We start from the raw sequence: 16,912 nt of genomic DNA on the forward strand, positions 1-16,912 counted from the left end.
AGACATAATTAGAAAGGTAAAAATTCATATTTAATTTTGAACTTAAAGTGTTTTATGGATTTTACACCTTTAATAGAATAGTGAGCACAGCAGCAACAATCATTTGTGAATATTTACTATAGACTGTGTATCTTTCTAACTTTTTCGTGTAGGATTCCAGGAAAAAGGCCTGGGCTGCGGCCACAGTGGGCGTGGCCCCCAGGCCGGGCCGCCCCTCCAGGACCCCCGACGGGGCCCTGCGCTCCTGGCGGCTCCCACCCCGCCGCCCCGCTCCCTCCCGGAAGGCCTCGGGGCAGAGCGGTCCCACCCACTGCGCGCTGAACAGAGCCCGCGTTTCCTCAGAGCTGGAACTCCCGGCTCGGGGTCTCTTCCCTCCGCCGTCACGGAACTGCCCAGGAGCCCGAGGGGAGGGCGACCTCACTGAGGCTGCCGGCTCTGGAGGTGCCCCGGCGGCCAAAGCTGTGACAGTCGCGGGGACGGCGGGCCGGGTAAGTGGGCGCCGACCCTCCGCCTGGTCCGGTGCCCGGGAGGCAGCGCAAGACCAGCTTCTGAGGGGCAGGGGTTCGCTGCCGCCCGCCGCTGCTGTGCAGAAAGAGCGGCCTCCAGCGTCTGGTCCCCGGGAACTTCGGTCCCTCCTCCCGCCCCTGCCCTCGGCCTGGCTCGCGGGGCCTGGTGGGCGTGGGGAGGGGGTCGGCCTGAGCGTCCTGAGGGGAAACGGGGCAAGGGAGGCGCAGGGTCCGGCTGCAGCGTCAGCGCCCCTCCTCCCGACTGCGGGGAAAGCGGCTGAAAACTCCTCCCGAGGCGCGCAGGCCCCTTATTCAGCCGAGTCCCTCTGCGCTCCTTCCTCCCTGAGCTAAAGTACCGGGGGGAGGGGACAGGGCAGGGGACTGGCGCAGGTAATGGGGAACATCAAAAGGTGATTGTTAACTAAGGAAAACCAGCTCTCCCAAGGTGAGGAATGTGGCGCTTTTCTTTGCCTGGGCTCACTGAAATCCTTCCTTTGATATGCACCTCAGCTCTCTGGGGCCTGCATTCCGTATTTGCATATCCTGAGTGCCTCAGGGCCCGCCGGCTCACATTGGAGGGCTGCAAGTGCTGAAGACTGTGACATCCTTTGTTTACTGATATGGCAAGAAATATTCCATTTCTCACAGGCTTGAGGGGCAGACAGTGAAAAAGAGTCGGAGAATCTCACTCGGCATGTAATTTGGCTTATATATATATAATATTTATATTTAACTGTGCTAATAGAGGCCCTCAAGTCCAATCAACTTGTACTACTCCCCCCTATGTATTAATTTCATCAATATCATATGATAAATGCCTATAAAATTGACTTAATCCATTTAAACAGGATAATGATTTTTAAAGGAAACATAATAGAAATATAACAACAAAACCTTTACCACTAAAGGCTGTGTGTGGAACAACCTAAATAAATGTTCCATTGTTAATATATTGAAAGATGTATTCAGTACACATTTCAACAAAAATGAAAAATAATAAGGGCAGCGGAATGCTGAAATGTTCTATTTTTATCATTAAAGTGGCAGAAAATCATTTATTAGTAGGCACTGGGGGCAGAGGATGCCTGATTTTATATCTTTTTCATAATTGTGCAATTGTTTCAACACGTAACTTACGACAAAATGGAAAAACAAAGAGGTTTGTGCCTGAGATCATGTTGATATGAAACCAGGGATGGCCACCTTGAGCCAGGTGAGTTAAGTTTACCTGGCCAGGTAGACCGCACAGCTCCTGAGAAGCCAGGGTTGGAATGCTTCTGCTGGGTGCCCCTTAAGTTCTGTGACTTGATTGATTGTGAGTCATGTTTCGGGAAAGACCTGATCACAGGGAAAGGGTGGGAATAGAGTGATTTGGGGAGCAGCTAACAACATTCATCACAGCTCACGGCCTGATTGAATTTTAAAGAAATAGGAAAACAAATGCTTCTATGGAATCAGAGAATGTGAGGGCTGGACAATCCCAGAAAATGAGAAAAACCCCATCCCATTTTCCAGATGAGAAAACAGAGGCCCAGGAAGGTGAAATCCCTCACCCAAGTTGCACCCATCTCTCCTCCCCACTACGTGTTTCATGAAAGCAGGACTCTTCCTGTCTTGATCACTGCTGAACTCCAAACAGGGCCAGGCATCTAGCAGCTGCTCCAAAAATTTTGGTTGACTGTAGGAATAATACTATTTCTTTCTTTCTCACTCTTATTCAGGATTGTGCCAAGAACTCCCCAGGTTGCAATGTAATTCGATAAATGTAAATATTAATTGAGCTTTGTTGTGATGAGGGCTTAGGCTTTGAAGGTAAAAGACTTGGTTCAGATCTTGGTTCTTCCACTCAATAGCTTTTTGGCTTTGGGAAAATTACTAAACCACTCTGAGCTTATTTCCTCCTTTGTAATAGTGGAGATAAAACTATCTGAGCCAGCAGAGCACCTGAATCAGGGATGTGCACTAAGTATTGGATATTTTCACTCTCCCACTCCTTCTCTCTGTTCTTCCCAGAGAAGCTGTCCAGAAGGATATAGTACTTTTTAGAAAAAAATTAATTTATTTATTTATTTTGGGCTGCGTTGGGTCTTCGTTGCTGCATGCGGGCTTTCTCTAGTTGCTGCGAGAGGGGGTTATTCTTTGTTGCAGTGCGCGGGCTTCTCATTGTGGTGGCTTCTCTTGTTGCTCTCGTTGTGGAGCACTGGCTCTAGGAACGCGGGCTTCAGTAGTTGTGGCATGCAGGCTCAGTAGTTGTGGCACATGGGCTTAGCTGCTCTGCGGCATGTGAGATTTTCCCTGACCAGGGCTCGAACCCATGTCCCCTGCCTTGGCAGGCAGATTCTTAACCACTGCACCACCAGGGAAGTCCGATATAGTACTTTTTAAAGAAGAGTTTGAATTTATTTCAGATTGTGTACATTTTTCTTGTAGAAAAGATTATTCCACTATAGAAACATAAACACGCAAAACCACTCCAAATGCAGTATTCTATGGGTTAGATATATCAGTCACATTTTATAAGTAATTGGGCAAATGTCAAAGCACTAGGTACTGGGGAGTAAGCAGACTCAAATCTGGGGTGCCCCCACCCCAATTTCAAGAGCAGGGTGTGTTTTTCAAATCCATGTTTCACCTGGTCTTTTTTTCTCATCCATCCTCTGTGTCTGCCTTTCTCAAGAAGGCTCAGATCCTCGGCTTTCACACCCTGCCGGCTGGCTGTGCCCCAGCTCCCGGCCTGAAACCTCTGCGTGCCTGGGTGTGCCTGCTCCCCCTGTGCATCACCAGCTTTGCCAGGGAGCTGCTGTATCGTGCACTGCTTGCTGTACCCAGAGTACCTGGACCCTTCTGGTACATGAAGTGCACCCTCCTCACCATGTGTGCAGCCCATCCCCTTACCTTATATCCTGCCTGTAAGCCAGGCTTGGGGGTGACTACAGTGTGCATTCAGCTGTGTGAGGTGCTGGGATCAAAGTGAAGTTCCCAACTTTTGAAGTGGCAGGCTTGAGGGGCACACAGTGATTTAAAGTTGGGTCACCTGACTTAAAGGGGGGACTGATTGATTTAAAGCCAAGGCAGCTGACTTAAAGCCTGCGTCCCTCAGCTGCAGGATGAGACCAACTTTGGCGGTGCACGGGTTCGCTCCAAGCCAGCACTGCTGTTCAGGAAGAGCTTCCACTAGTGTCTTAGTGCAGGGAGACTTGGTCCGTTGTCTTGCCCCTGCCCTCAGAGGGGGGCCACCTGCTCTTCTGGAGAATCAGGGAGGGGGAAGTGCAGAGTCCCGGCTGGAGTTGCGGCACCGCTTGTCTGATGGCAGGGAAGGGGGGACGGGGCTGTGTGGTGTCCTGGGGCTGGACTCACCAGGTCGACTCAGCCTCTCAGCCTCCTAACGTCCCCCCACACACCCCACAAGAGTTTCCAATAATATGTAATTGCGCCTTAGGTTCTCGGTCTTCAAACTCATCCCCAGGCTCCCAGGTCCCTTGATTCAGCCAATTCCTCTGTGCTCTTTCTTCTATTAGATACAGTCCCAGAGGGAGGGGCTGGGGGATGGGACTGGAGGGATGCCGGCAGCACTGGCCTCAGCTGACTAAAGAGATCCGGGGCCTGCGCTATCACACATGTGTGAGGACCCTTAAGGCGGAATCAAGGGGGCCAGTTAGAGGCAGTCCTTGCTGCCTCAAGTGAGTATGGATCACTGTCGGGTGGGGAGCACGCTGACCCCTGAGAAGTACTGTTAGGAGGATGTGTTCCTCCCTCGGCTTCAAGGACGTGGGTGGGCTTCAGGGCTCCAGTTCCCCTCCCGGCCTCCAGGTCCGACTGCACCGCAGCGGCCTTGCAGACCCGCCTTCCTGTCCCAGAACTTGCCAGGCTCCAGGAAGAATCCAGACTGCAGAGATGGTGCCTGAGCGCTCCAGCTTGAGAAGTGCTGTCCCTGGGGACTCAACAGTGGAGGGAGGAAGGGTGAAGGGAGTGGGGGTGTGGGGTCGGGAGGGGTGGCTGCCCTGGGAGACGTTGAGAGAGAAATATCGCCCCCACACCCCCTGCCCCTGCAATTGACCCATTGATGCCATAGGATCTCAGGGCCTTTTAGTCAGAGATGCCTCTGCTTCTTTACTCCTGTGTTCAAAACTATGCAAAACCAACTCTTCATCCTCTTGCTGCCTTGCCAGGACTTTTAAAGCACTGTTCTTTTGAAGCACTCGTTCCCTAAACTGCATTTTGGAGCTGTCCCAGCTATTTAAAAGTGTTCTCCTTAAACTGAGACTAAATCCTACTCTTTTGGAAAAACGGCCTTCACTTCATTGGAGATCGTCTTTTCTGCCCATTCCTTCCTTCTACTGCCCTGTTAAGAAGCCCTGTGCACAAAGAGGTTGGTGGTTTATTTTTTGCTTCATGTCAAAAAAAAAAAAATCTTCCCTATGCACCCCAAAAAGTTTTCCTGGAACATAGGTGTTTCACAACCATGACAGTGTTTTGCAGTTAGTATACACTGGGTATACTGCCTAGCAATCCCTCCAAGAGCCAGAGGTGAGCAGACCTTTACTTATTTGATTGGATGCCCTTCAAGTTTAGGAAGGTCCCATTCTTATGACCCAGCAGATAAGACTGAGCCTTGGATAGCTGTGGCTGTGATTAGATAACTTCTGGTGATTTTATTTCCCTTACTGAGCTGCTGCTTCTAGGTTAAATTCGTTTTATTACCTGTCCATTTTTAAAGAAAGACTGACAAAGTCACTCTAATAGGTCAGGGTTCTCAGCACAGGGTTAGTCAGAGGTACTCCCATGGAGGAAGGTGAATAAACATAGGTGGATAAAATAGGGTTGGCAAGTACAGCCAGGACACCTGTGTTTTCGTGCATACTAATAAGGCCAGAATCTCCTCATTTATCTCTGGTGGGAAATTCTGATGGTTTCAGAGGATCAAACTCAAATCATATTCAAACTAGGGGATTTCCCCTGAGCATAAAGGGAAGTATCCGTCCCTAGCAGGAGTCGCTGCTGAGGAATAAAGACCCAGATGTAGAGAATGGACTTGAGGAGACGGGGTGGGGGAATGGTAAGCTGGGACGAAGTGAGAGAGTGTCATGGACATATATACACTACCAATGTAAAATAGATAGCTAGTGCGAAGCAGCTGCATATAGCACAGGGAGATCAGCTTCGTGCTTTTTGACCACCTACAGGGGTGGGATAGGGAGGGTGGGAGGGAGACGCAAGAGGGAGGGGATATGGGGATATATATATATACGAATAGCTGATTAACTTTGTTAAACAGCAGAAGCTAACACAACAAGGTAAAGCAATTATACTCCAATAAAGTTGTTAAGAACAACAACGAAAAAAACAAAAAAAAAAAGTCAATCAAGCCAACGGAGACATTGTATGTGTTTACGGTTCAAGAAATCCAGAAGAGAATCCTTTATTTTCTATGCAATGAATGGTCCATTCGAAAATAAAAAAACTTTATAAGATGTTGTTTTTCCATTTATTGTTCAGAACATCGTTTTTATACCTCTGCATTTCTAACTATTCAAAGCCAAGTCACGTGAGTTACAGGTAAGCAGCTGAATGATTTAAAGTTGGGTCATGTGATTTAAAAACCAGTGGCAGCTGCTTGATTTAAATCCGAGTCATATGACATGAGGAGTGGGTGCTAAAAACTGCTTTTTCATCTCTGGCTCAGAATATCCCATTTATCTTGGTTTTTCTTATGGTTTAGAAAACTTGAGCTGTCTCTCCTTGGAATCATCAGGCCAAAAATACAGTATATCAGGTTCATTCTTGAAACCAACTTCTCACGGTTAAGGTGTATTGACTAAAAGATCTTCCTTCTTCAAGAGATTCCAAACCTCTGTAGGACACTTCATTGTAATTGCAGAAAAAAGAAGAATGAAATCAGGCCAGCAGCTGCAGGAAGCAAGGGAGCCCCCAGGACTAGGGAAGGAGGAGGAGGAAGGGCTGAGAGTTGCCATTAGAGCAGACAACCTCCAGAGGGCGCTGAAGCACCGGCAGAGCCCACCTGCCACTCCCAGTTTGTCACTCCAGGGTCAGATTTGGGTTTGGAGATGGGGTTGCTGTAACCCCAAGGAGGTGAGCAGAGAGGAGGAGTTGATTACCGGTCTCCTCTGACTCTCTGGCCCAAATTGCCTGGCTTCACAGGGGGTCAGGGTTTTGCTTTCAGCAAACTGATGGGGCACTTCCAGGCTGGTCGGGTTGCCCAGTGGCCCGACAGCCTGACAGGCTGACTGCGGTGTGACCGCCCTTTGTTTCTCCAGAATCTGTACATCAGGAGGTGCATGGGTGCGGGAGCTCATTCACTGCCACCCCTCCCAAGGGGGATGGCACTTTCCCTGGCTGTACCCTATGATCACCAGGTACCTGAAAGGACTGCAAGTTTTTTGATTTCAAGGAAAAACCCACATAACTGCTTCTGCCTCATAATGTGTGGGATTCACTATAATGGAAGGACATTATAAAGAACAGGTAGAAAACTCACCTGTTGGTCTCCATGTAGGAGTTTATTTTGCATGGATCCCCCCTACATGAGTAGATAACAGAGGTTTAGTTTTTTTCCTGTGTGTGTAGTTGTGGCAGAGGATGTAGGTATGGTGATTTGAAGCCCTTAAATAAATATTCTCAGAACTCTCAAGCCTTCTCTTGCTTGGAACCGAAAGAGACCTGGAAAAGGAGGAAAAGAAAAGGAAGAGGGAGAAAGAATGACTGTTGTTCAGTAAAGTCACCTTCCTGGTTGATTGTTCTGTCTTCTCATTTCTTTTAATTTCTATGTATGTCTAATGAAATAACGTAGAAAGGCTGATTTTTATGCTTTAAAAGATTTTACATCACAAAGAAACTAGAAGTGGCTAACAGAACATATTCAACATTGACAGAACTTATTCAAATCAATTTTAGAGTCTTTGATATTAAATTTCTACAGTAAAATTGGTTAATCCAAATTTTCTCTTTCTTTTCGAGTGAATATTTGTAACATATTTTTGTAGATAATAAATTACCCTAGGTATACAAAATTGTGAGAATGGGTAACATTTTTTACCACTTAAATGATTTCTTTTAAATGAATAGATTGTACACTTTAAATGCCAATGTTATTTGTTACATGTTGTTTTTTATTTCCTTGATTTCCAAAACTTGTGTTTATTTAATTGATTTCTATCTAATAATCTGTGTCTCCCCTTTATTGTTTCTTACTTTATATTTTATTGATCTATACTTAATTTACATTATTATATTAGTTTCAGAGGTATAACATAGTAATTCATAAATGTTTAGGTTCTTCTCCATTTATACTTATTATAAAAGAGAGGCTATATTCCCCATGCTATACAGTACATCATTGTAGATTATTAATTTTATACATAGTGGATTATACCTCAAAATCTCCTACCACTATTTTGCTCCTCCACCCTATCTCTCCCTGCTGGTAACCACTAGTCTGTACTTTAATCTATGAATCTGTTTTGTTGCTGTATTCAGTTGTTTAGATGCCACGTGTAAGTGATAACATACCAGGCTTGTTTTCTCTGTGACTTATTTTACTAAGCATAATATCCTCCAAGTCCATCCATGCTCCTGCAAATGGCAAAATTTTTTTTGTTGAAGTCATCATAAAAAATCTTTTTTTGTCCAGTAACCTATTGATGAACGCTTAATTTGACTCTATATCTTGGCTATGGCAAATAACACTGTTATGAACATTGGGGTGCAGTTATTTTTTTGAAATAGTGTTTTTCTTTTCTTCTGATATATACCCAAGAGTGAAATTCCTGGACATTATGGTAGTTCTATTTTTAGTTTTTTGTGGAATCTTCATTCTGCTTTCCACAGTGGCTGCACTAATTCACATTCACATCAACAGTGTACAAGAGTTTCCTTTTCTCCACATCCTCACTAACCTTTGTTATTTGTGATCTTTTTGATGACAGCCATTCTGACAAGAGTGAGGTGATATCTCATAGTTTTGATTTGCATTTTACTGTCGATTAGCTATGTTTAGCATCTTTGTGAGTTCTGGTTATCTGTATTTTTTCCTTGGAAAAATGTCTATTTAGGTCTTCTCATTTTCTTAAAAAAGATTTTGGGTGTTTTTTTTGATATTGAGTTGTATGTGTTGTTTCTATAGTTTAGATATGAACCCTTGCTTGGTCATCGTTTTGGTGTTAACCTCTTATCATGTGCAAATATTGTCTCTCCTTCAGCAGGTTGTCTTTTCATTTTGTCTTTGGTTTCCTTTGCTGTGCAAAATCTTTTAAGTTTAGTGAAGTCCCATTTGTTTATTTTTGCTTTTGTTTCATTTGCCTTAGTAGACTGAACCTAAAACTGTTGCTATCATTTATGTTGAAGAATGTTCTATATTTTCCTCTAGGGGTTTTATGGTTTCTGGTCCTACATTTAGGTCTTTATTCAGTTTGGCATTTATTTTATATATGGTGTGCTAAAATAATCTAATTTTATTCTTTTCCATGTAGCTGACCAGTTTTCCCAGTACCACTTATTGAAGAGACAGTTTTTTCTCCATATTGCCTGCTTTGTCATAAATCAATTAAATATAAGTGTGTGGGCTTATTTCTGGGATCTCTATTCTATTCTAGTGATCTTTGTGTCTGTTTTTGCTCTGGTACCTTTCTCTTTGATTACTGTCACTTTGAAGTATAGTCTGAAGTCAAGGTGCGTGATGCCTCCAGCTGTGTTCTTTCTCAAGATTGTTTGGCTATTTGGGGTCTTTGTGTTTCTATACAAATTTTAAAATTACTTTTTCAAGTTCTGTGAAAATGCTTTGGTATTCTGATAGGGATTGCATTAAATCTGTAGATTGTCTTTGGTAGTATGGTTATTTTAACAGTATTAATTCTTCCAGTCCATGCACATGCTATATTTTCCCATCTTTTTGTGTTGTCTTCAACTTCTTTCACCAATGGCTGATAGACTTCTGAGCACATGTCTTTTACCTGCTTAGGTGTGTTTATACGTAGGTATCTTATTCTTTTTGATGTGATTGCATATGGTGGAGTTCTCTTAATTTTTCTTTCTGACACTTTGAGTTTTGTTTTTCCTTCTTTTTCTAATCCCTTCAGGTGTAATGTTAGGTTGTTTATTTGATATTTTTCTTGATTCCTAAGAATAAGCTTGTATCACTGTAACTTCCTCCTGTGAACTGCGTTGGCTGTGTCCCATAGATTTTGGATCATTGTGTGTTCATTTTCATTTGTCTTGGGTATTTTTAGAATCCCTCTTTAATTTCTTCAGTGTTCCTTTCTTCCCCTTTTATTCCCTTCATCTGTGATGTGAGGACTATCTTTAATATTATGTTTGGATTTCTTTCAGTTTTGTGTGTGTGTGTGTGTGTGTGTGTGTGTGTGTGTGTGTGTGTGTGATTATTTAAGTTGCTGAGCTCTTAATTTCACATGGACACTAACAACCCTGCATTGTTACTCTGCTCCCCCACAGTTACTGAATTTGACCTTATATTTTACATCTACTTGTTTTGTGTGTCCCTTAACTTCTTATTGTGAATATAGATGATTTTATTACTGTTTTTTTCATCCTTCCTATTAGCTGTGTCCATGGTTGATTTACTACCTTTGTTGAATATTTGCCTTAACCAATGAGGTTTTTCCTTTAGTAAGTTTCCTTTCCTAATTTTTATGTTTCAATCGTGACCTTTTCTTTTTCACTTAGAAAAGCCCCTTAAAGGTTTCTCATAAAGCTGGTTTGGCGATGCTGAGCTCTTTTAGTTTTGCTTCTCTGTAAAACTTTAGATCTCACCATCAAATCTGAAGGAGAGCCTTTCTGGGTAGAGTGTTTTTGGTTATAGGATTTTCCCTTTCATGAGTTTATACCATGATATATAAATATAACATGCCACTCCCTTCTGGCATGCAGAGGTTATCCTGAAAAGTCCGCTGATAACTTTATGCAAGTTCCCATGTTTGTAACTTGTTGCTTTGCCTTTGCTCCCTTTAATAGTGTCTTTTTATATTTATTTTTTGCTATTTTAATTACAATGAGTCTTGGTGTGGTCCTCTTTGGGTTGATCCTGTTTTGGCCTTACTGTGTTTACTGGATTTGGATGTCTGTTCTCTTTCCCAGGTTAGGGAAGTTTTCAGCTTTTATGTCTTCACGTATGTTCTACACCCCTTTCTCTTTCCTGTTTCCTTCTGGGACCAGTATAATGCAAATATTAGTACACTTGATGTTGTTCACAGGTCTGTTCAACTTTCCTCATTTCATTTTATTCTATTGTTTTACTGTTCATCTTCAGTGATGGCCAGTACTATGTCCTTTAGTTTTCTGATCCATTCTTCTGTATCATTGAGTCTACAGTAGTTTCCTCTTAGTGTAATTTTCATTTCATTTATTGTATTCCTCATCTCTGTTTGGTTGTTCTTTAAGAGTCTAACTCTTTTAAAAAAACTTCTAACTTCTTGCTCTGATCGTCCATTCTTCTCCTGAGTTCTTTGATCATCTTTACAGTCCTTACCTTTAACCCTTTATTGAATAGATTGGTTATCTCCACTTCACTTAGGTCTTGTTCTGGGTTCTTATCTTGTTCCTTCATTTGGATCATGGTTCTGTGTCACCTCATTTTTCTTAACTCGCTGTGTTTATTGCTATGTATGTAGTAGGTTCGTTACATTTCCTGACCTTGGAGAAGTGGCCTTTTGTAAGAGAGGTCTTATGTGTCCCAGCAGCCCGCTGTCCCCTGGTCACTAGAACTATATGTTCAAGTTGTACCCCCTATGTGGGCTGCTTGGGCTCTTCTGCTGTGGTGGGCTGACTACTGTGGGTAGTCTGGTAGGCTTGGCTGCCCCCAGAATGCTTGTTTGCCAGGCTCTGCCTTGTATGGAGGCTGTCTGTGCTGCTTGGTGAGACTAAATCATAAGGCAGCTGGCTGCACAACTCTGGGGGACACCAAATCTGGTGCTGGTTCACTTATGGGTAGAATTGCAGTCCAGGTGATATCAGGGCTAGTGCCCCGTCAGTGGTCCTGGGGCTATGCTGGCTACTGGGAGGAAGAGACAGGTTCTGTGTTCTGGCTGCAGGGCCCAGGAGCCACAGAGTTGGTGTTGGATCACTGTTCCTGACACAGCTATATGCAGGGTCTGGGGTACCCCAAAACTTGTGTTGACATTCTGATGGGCAGGGTCAGGACCCAGCTGAGTCCATGGCTGCTTCTGGCCTGCAAGTGAGTGTTCTCGTCACACAGGCTGCTGGGCTGTGGTATTCCTGGAGCTGGTGTGTGCCTGTTGGTGTATGAGGCTGATCCCACTGCTAGAGCAGGTTTGCTGTTGGGTATGTCCAAGCTCCATCCAGTCCCTGTGCAGTTACCACCTGCCGATGGTGAGGCTGACTCCAAGGCCAGAGCAGGCTCACTTGTCAGAGGGGCCAGGGACTCTGGGGCTGGTGCTGTCCACTGAGGTGTGGAGGCTGGTCCTGGGGCTTTTGGTGGCTGGACCCATGTCCAGGGGCAGCTGTGCACTGAGAGGATCTGAAGGCAGCCTGTTTGCTGGTGGATGGGGCTATGCCCCTGCTCAGTTAGTTGCTTGGCCTGCAGCATCCTAGTACTTGTGTCTGTAGTCTGGTGGAAATGGGTGGGGCTCGGTCCTGAGGCTGATAACCTAGAGGGAGGATTCTGAAATTATGCTTGCTGCTACCAGTGTCCACGAGGTAGAAGGACCTCCCCAAAATGGCTGCTGCCAGTGTCTGTGTCCCTGAGGGTGTGCTGTAGTTGCCTCTTGCCACTCTGGGAGACTCTCCAAGATCAGGAGGTAGGTGTGACCCAGGATCCTTTCAAATTCCTGCTTCTGTTCTGATTCTCGGATCATGTGGGATTTTGTGAGCATCCTTTAAGAGTCGAATCTCTATTTCCCACAACCCTCTGGCTCTCTGGAAAATAAGCACTACTGGTGTTCAAAGCCCAACTTTCTAGGGACTCTTCTTCCCAGCACAGGATGTCTGGGCTTGTTCACCTGATGTTGGGTTCATACCCCTTGCTACCTGGGAGCACCTCTGAAATTGTAATTATTGTACCATTTTTCGGCCACCAACCTGGTGGTATGGGTCTTGAGTATATTGAGATTTTGCCCCTTCCTTCCTGTCTTGTCGTGGTGCCTTCCTTATGTCTTTAGCTGTAAAAGATCTTTTATGGTAGGTCCAGGCCTTTTTCATCAATTGCTATTCTGTAAACAGTTGTGACTTTGGTCTGCCCATGAGAGGCATCAAGCTCTGCGTCTTTGTATGCTACCATCTTGGACAATCTCTCCACTTCATTCTTAAATCATATTATTTAATTTTTCTTAGTATCTTATTTGATCTGTGACAGTTTGAAAGTTATATCACTCATGTTTACTTCACCTGTTTTAAAAAATTGCGTAGTGCATTCATTATTTTGAAATGGAGATAGTGACCTGTGAATTTGCATACCTCAAAAATCAAGGATATGACAGAAGACTTTTCCACCTCTGTTACCCTCAAACTCTGCACCCCACCCCAGCCTGAGGATTAACCTCTTGCACCCATGCTCACCTTCTGTTTTGGGACCATTAACCATCATTCCATCTGTATGTTTGTTGACAAAGTGAACTATAGTCTTGCCAGTGTTTATTTTTTGGGTTTTGGTTTATGGAACAGTCCTACTATGAATGTACATTTACTGGTCTGCTGAAGTTCATATATAAACCTGTCAAGCACATTACCAGAATTGGAATGGCTTGTATATATACTTCGATAAATTTTAGTGGTAATGGTAGAACAGAAGTAAATTGTATTTCAAATCCCACAATATTCCCACACCATGAAAACCCTTCCCTTTTTAACATATTTGTGTGTAGTTTATCTTTATCCCCATACTATATTTCCCAGAGATGTGTGTTATGTTTCTTGCCAAAAAATTTACTGTATTGTTCAAAGTGAGGCTTTTAGTGGTTTTAGCATGATCATATTTCCCTGAACTCGCAAATACAAGATCTTCTCTCACACTGTCTTTTACTCCCTGCTCTTTTATATTGTCCTACTAATTCTCAGTCCTGGTTTTTCTTTATGTTCTTCATCAACCTGGATAGATTATACTATTTCCTCCCTTATTCAAGACCAATAGAATAGAATAGAACACCAACAAATAAACCCTGATATATGGCCAAATGATTTTTGACAAGTTGTCAAGACTTTTCAAAGTAGAAAGTATAGTATATTCAACAAATGGTGCTGAGATGTCTTGTTGTCAACATGCAAAAGAAGGATGGACCCTTACCTAACATCATAGACAAAAATTAATGAAAATATATCAAGAAACTAAATATATTGCCTAATAAAATAAAAACTCTTAGAAGAAGACACAGGACAAGAGCTTCATGACGTTGGAGTTGGCAGTGTTTCCTCCATATGAAACGAAGGAACAACAAAGGTACAGTTAACAAGAAAATAAGCAATTTGCAGTACATAATTTTTTTTAAATGTGTATCAAAGAAATGGAAACAGAGTAAAATGGCAACCCACAAGATGGGAGAAAATATTTGAAAGCCATATATCTGACAAGATATTTCTATTCAGAATATACAGAGAACTCCTACAACTGAACAAAAAGCAAACACCCTGATTCAAAAATGGATAAAAGACTTGAATAGATGCTTCTTCAAAAAGATGTACAAATGACTAAGCACTTGAAAAGATGCTCCGTATCACTAAATACATGTTTATATATTTGTGTGCATGTATACACACACAAACACACACACACATACACAAGCGGAAAACAAGTATTGGTGAGGATGTGAAGGAGTTGGAACCATTGTGCTATGTCAGTGAGAATGTATAATGATACAGGTGCTTTGCAAAAGAGTATGGCAATTTTTTCAGATATTGAAAAATAGAATTACTACATGATCCAGAAATTGTACTATGAGGTGTACCCAAAGGAATTGAAATCAGGGACTTAAAGAAATATTGTACTCCAATGTTTATAGCAGTAATAATCACAACAACTAAAATATGAAAGCAACCTAAGTGTTCATCCACTAGTTCCTGGATAAGCAAAGTGTGGTATACCCATATAATACAATATTATTCAGTCTTAAGAAGAAAAGGATCTAGAAATATGCTACAAAATGGAGGAATCTTGAGGAAATTTAGCTACCAAAAATGCCATTTTCGTGACTTTAGTGAGTCATAACAATACAAATACTTATTTCAATTATATGGGGTACTTAGTGTAGTCAAAACCATAGAAATTGAGAGGGTAATGATCCTTTTCATGTGGTTATGGAACAAAAAGGAAAGTTATGTTTGAAGGATTATTGAGTTACAGTTTTAAAAGATAGAAAAAAATTAGAAAATAAATGGTGATGTTGGTTGCCCAATAATATGAATGTATTTAATATCAGTGAACGGTGCACTTTATAATAATTAGCATGTTATATTTTATGTTATTTGATTTTACCAACATACAAAATTGCGAAAGAATGTAATATCAGGAAAGGGAGTGGACCTGGGTTGGAGCAGAGAGTAGTCAGAAGGGTGAGACACTGCATATTTTGAAGAAGAAGAGCTGAGAGTCTTCATTGGCCAGAAGCGACTTTATAAAAAAAAAAATTACTCTGTGGGTGTATTATATAGATATCTATGCGTGTACTGCTTTCTCCCATTGGTTATCTTAAAGAGTCTTTAATAAAGTCCATAAGGCTTGCTGAGGCTTTTTAAAAAACTAGATACCCTATGAGATAATTAGAGGCTGGTACTTAAGTCTATGTCTAGGTTGACAGATTTTGGCGGGAAGACGAACTTGAGAACAGTGGACGTCCTGAGATTGTAAGTACATGGAAATTAGAAAAAAAAATAATAAAGGGAATTAGGAAAGCATTGGACTTTGTAGGTCATGGATTACTGAGTCAGACTTGAGATTTCTAAAGAGTTATATACGCAGTTGATATTTGGATTACTTGTTGATACAGATAAGTGGAAAAACTAGAGTTGTTTCCAAGTGTAGGTAAGATATAATGAGAAGATGGAGGTGGAAAGTAGCGAGGCCAAGAGAAAAGTGGGAAAGTCATATTGGGCCAGGATAGTGGTAATATCCAACAGAACAGATGGTAGGGCAGACTATGGATTCATATCTCTCATTTCGGTTCCCCACCTCATCCTTAATAATTCTTTGGGAATATTTCATTGCTTTGTGATGCAGGTACAGAATTCGAGTGAGGAGCCTATACCCTCAGTGTCCAGCTGTCTGAGTCGTCCGTGTGCTTCAAATGATGGAGAACTATTGCTTCTTTAGGAGAAGAGTTAGTGCCTCGTAGTTAAGCTTAAGCAGGAGCTTATGCAATATTGATTCCATTTTATATATACTGTTGGAATGGAGGTTCCTTCTCCTCTTTTCTTGACCATTATGAAATGAATGTATATTTATCAATATTTGGGTATATCAGATAAATACATTAAGTAAAGGAATCTTATATATTGCTCCCTGCCTAGTGTGCCTCTTTCTTGTTTCTCTTTTACCTTTACTAAATTAGCACAGGGAGAGACCTTGAAATGTTCTAATCAGGAGAGATTAGAACATCATATTTCTAGAGAGGTTGGTTGGACAGAGCAGGGGTCCCAGTGAGAATCAAAGCTTGTTTCTACTTGGAAGTGTACCTGTATAGGGTAGATGGTTCCAGGAAACCTCCTAGAATATTCCAGTGTCCCTGCAGGAGATCATTAAGAGAGGCAGGATCTGGTACCAGATCAGTGTACTATGACATGTTTGTCAGTCATCTGATGTGAGATTCTCAGAGCCAATCCCATATGGTAGGGCTGACTGCAGAGTGATGCAGAACCTGTGAAAGTCTTTGATTGCATGTTAAAGATGAAGCTCTGATTTCAGGGAGAATTTTCTTACCTGACTGAATGTCATCCTTCTGTGAGGATGAGATTCCGTGCTTTTCCTCTGTTGATGACCACTGACTGAAAATCATTAGGGGATCATGTCTAGACAGCATTCTTTATTTAATTTCTTAAAGAAGAAAACATAGAAAACATTTTTATCCACTTTCAAATTGAAGATCAAGGGGAATGACATCAGTGAAAATGTCCGAGTAGGGAGCTCTGGCTTGTGTCCATCCGCAGAAACACTGACATAGGTGGTAAAACCTGTCAACATGATCTTAGCAACACATGTAAGTTTTCTTTTCTTTTCGCCATGTAGGTTTATCATTCATTGAAACTTTATTTACTACAGGATGTGGAGAATAAACAAGGAAGTAGAAACTGTGTTTCCTGATGAGAGAATCACTAAGTCACATTAGCTGTTTTGAGCTATGTCTTACTCACCATGACCGTAATTAAAAAAATAAACAAACAAAACACTTAGTTTTTTTTGTAAGTCAGTTCCGACATTTCATAGTTAAAGACAA

General features: G+C 42.4%; 1 long non-coding RNA gene across 2 annotated transcripts in view; it reads left to right on the forward strand.

Annotated features, from left to right (window-relative positions):
• The first annotated feature begins 284 nt into the window (after positions 1–284).
• The window catches only part of LOC309636256, a 384,430-nt gene continuing 367,802 nt past the window's right edge, over positions 285–16,912 (forward strand). For both annotated transcript variants that reach the window (XR_014249326.1, XR_014249327.1), the window contains exon 1: positions 285–488. This is a non-coding gene — a long non-coding RNA (uncharacterized lncRNA). The remainder of the gene's footprint in view (positions 489–16,912) is intronic.

The sequence above is a fragment of the Balaenoptera borealis genome (genome assembly GCF_965194805.1).
Source record: "Balaenoptera borealis genome assembly, chromosome: 10".
Taxonomy (NCBI): Eukaryota; Metazoa; Chordata; class Mammalia; order Artiodactyla; family Balaenopteridae; genus Balaenoptera; species Balaenoptera borealis.